Genomic DNA, 3,589 nt, shown 5'->3' on the forward strand with positions numbered 1-3,589 from the left:
ATCACGGAAACGAGAGCAATAAGTGCAATTCTCTTTAATGAAATGTACGCAGCTTCAGTGACATTGTGTATCCTCAGTAACAGATGAAGCAATCCTGTAAAACCAAAGGGCTGTTTGTTTTTTTCTTCCCGAAAGCATTTGCATTAATCAATAAAGTCAACAAAACACACAGCTAGTTGGCTCAGATTACTCTCAATCTCTTTTCAACAGATTTTAGTGTGTTGATGGAGGGTGAAACTTTCCAAACAGACCGGGAATCAAAATGTTGCTGTTACCCAATGCAGAGTTTGCCTTCATTTGTCAATGTGTGCCTCTACATGTGTAATATTTGCTTTGAGCTAAGTGTGTGTTTGTGTCACTGAATACAACTTCCCCTGCACAAAGTCTTTCCTCACAGCATTTGGGACTAATTTGTTAGTAAGAAGAAGAAAAACAATTCTCCACAGTCCACCCAGATGCTGAAGTTATTCCCATCGGCATTTTGAAATGCTGCATTGAATGTGGGGGAATAACCAACATTTCTTACTTTTAAATGCTTTTTATATCATCTTTATGATAAAGTGTGTGTGAAATGTAGAATTTTATGAGTAGACATTCACAGTAGACGCAAAAGCTCTGCGCTGGGTTGCAGAAGGTAGCATTGAGCCATTAATCCCTGTCTGACCACTTCAACATTAGTTGGACGTTAACCCTGGGACAGAGCCAATAACTGAAAGACTGACTGTTGCACTTTTTTTTTTACTGAGGAAATATTTGTTGCACAATCCAATGAAAACCAATCTACTTTTAAGAATCTAGTTCATTTACTGTACTTCTTCTTTGTGTGTCGAACAAATCTGAACGTGTGTGTCACCAACATCATGTTCCATAGTGTTTTAAATAAATTGCTTTCTTAGTCAACTTATACTTTCTTGTAGTGGAGTATATATTTTTTTTCTGCAATTACTTGCACTTTTACTTTTGTCTACTGACCTCTGTGTCCTTCTAAAACTGATGCAATTGGATACAAGGGACCTGCAATAAATCAACACTTCATGTAGATGTTTAGTTTCTGATGTGTTTTAGCGAGTTGTTGATTCATCTGTGCTGCATTATGCAGAGAAATGGTGAGCGAGACACATTTTGGCAGGATTATTTCATGACACCGGAAATCGGTTAAAGCTCCCGACATAAGAGAATTGGGCACAGTGTTAAAACAGCACTGACAGCCAAGCAGCACTCCTTTGCATAGCAGCAAGAGAGAAGGTCAAGTAGATCGACCACATTATACCACATATACATGCATTCTGTCATTCCATGCGAATGCTGCTGCATAATTGACCATTTTGGCCATTTTTATCTGTTCTCCCCATACAGACACAGCTGTTCCAGGAATTGCTCAGCAGTGACCCCCTGAGGTAAAGCATGGGTGTTACTCCACCAACACAAAAGGCAGACAGGCATAGGAGGAGCCAAAACATCTAACTGTTATGAAACCCCACAACAATGGATCATTATACAGTTAAACTTTATTTTAACATTTGTCCCATTTGTATTTTTGTAGTTTTTTTTTGCCACAGTGCAAATCTGCTCCCAAATAGACACCGTGCATAAAATATTTCTATCAGGATGAAGCAAAGATCTGCTAAATGTGGTTTATGAAGTCAGTTATTGTTCCTTATTCACACAGCAGAACTTACAACAGATATGTGCATCTAGTTGCGCGCCATTATTTTTGAAACATCAGAGTAAAAAAAAAAAAAAAAAGTTTGCATCTCCTTTATAGTTTTGGACATTTAGCTAATACAAATGTTCTTTCATCATCAGAAGTAACAAAAACCTTCAAGGAGTGTATAAAAAAGTTATATTAAAATATATGAAATGCACATAAAGTTAATGAACAATCTGTTTAACTTTTTGACATTTAAAAAAAAGAAGATGCAAACTTTGCATCCAACTGTATGTGCACTTAATGACAATCTGTTGGCATTGATATGTTTAGGTTCATTGGAACACAGTTACGTGGAGGATTGGTGGATTAGAAGGACATCAGGACTGCACTTTCTGTTGAAAACACACCTGTACCAAGAACCCCTGCTCCAGACTAAAATGACAGAGTATGTATTTTAACAATGTAGAAATATTTTCACAGGAAACAACAAAACTACTAAAATGTAATTCACAATTTCCTACTAAGTTTGTTGGGAGTTACTTGGAAAGAACCATGTAGTTTGGTGCTAATTCGGAAAAACAGAGTCAGAACTCTGTGACTGGTTTATTTACAGAATGCATTCGAGTCATCATTTTCTCATGTTGGCCCCTGGTGAGCAAAATGCTGTTTTTTGGCCTTTCCACGTGTGTCCACTAGAGGGCAGAAGAAATCCACAATGCTGCTGGAGCAGTACCTAAGGGAGAAGGGAGAATTAAGGCAACCAAAGAAATGAAATAAAAAAATCAATTGGAATATTTCAAATTACGGAATTTCTAGCATTAGGGCACGATTGGACAGTAATAAGAATGGACACCAGCTGGTTTTTATTATTTCCAGTAAGTCCATTATTGACCAGATTGTTCCTGTTCAGACTGTTTGTTTTGGCTGCATGTCAAGAAAAAAAAAAAAAGAAGAAGAAAAAATGGAGACAACATAAAGCAATGCCTGCTTTATGACTTTTACAGTGTTGATGTATTTGAGGCAGCACATTTTCAAGGCTCAGTTTCAGCAATTCTTTGCTTCACGCTCCCTTAGTTTCATGTATCCACACAAAGGTATAGTGGGAGCTGGATTCCGACTGTTTCTGCTGTTGTGGAAATTCTTTTTCTAAAATAGTCGAACTCATAAAACGTAACTGGAAGAACTTTAAACAGGTTCATAATTAAAAATATGTAAAATATACACGATGATCTAATGTAGCTCATAACTGTTTCTGCTACTTTTTAATTTGTAAGAGACATTTTTTAACATAGGAGATTTTCAGTGCTGTTAGGTGGCTTACGTCTTTATGCATCTGCCATCTAAAGCAAATATTGTAATGCTCCTGTTGAGCTTCTTAGTGGATCTGTTTGAGGTTGTTGCTGGAGCAGTTAGGATGTTGTCTTTGGTTGCTGGGATAATCTGAGCCTGTTTATTCAACAGGATGAGCATGAATGTTTAAGCCCTCAGCAAACAAACATCCAAACCCTCCCTAAGGATTTCAGCTTAATGCTAATGATATACAGGAAGCACTAATATTTTTTCCACAGGTTAATGAACTGTGTGTTTTTCAGCTGAGCCAGAGATTTTCTTAGCAAAAGGCTGATGTGAGAAAATGATAGATTGTCACAATAAGCACAGGCTTCGCTGTCGCTGGCCTTCAGCAGTCGATACCCATTTATGTTGCAGAGGTTCTCCAGCTTTGATTGTTGTGGTTTTTACAGTGGACTGTCAGGGAGAATGGTTTTGTTAGGACATGTGGCTGAAGGACTCCGACCTGAGCCATCTCCCGTCCATCAGTTGCTGTAGACTGCAGAACCTTGCTTTAAAAAGCCCAAACTTGACCCATCAGTGCACAGCGAACATTGCATTCAGAAAACGCAGAGGCAAAGAGATGCATTCACCAACCCGATGTCCAGA

This window comes from Channa argus, chromosome 8 (genome assembly GCF_033026475.1).
Source record: "Channa argus isolate prfri chromosome 8, Channa argus male v1.0, whole genome shotgun sequence".
In the NCBI taxonomy this organism is placed as follows: Eukaryota; Metazoa; Chordata; class Actinopteri; order Anabantiformes; family Channidae; genus Channa; species Channa argus.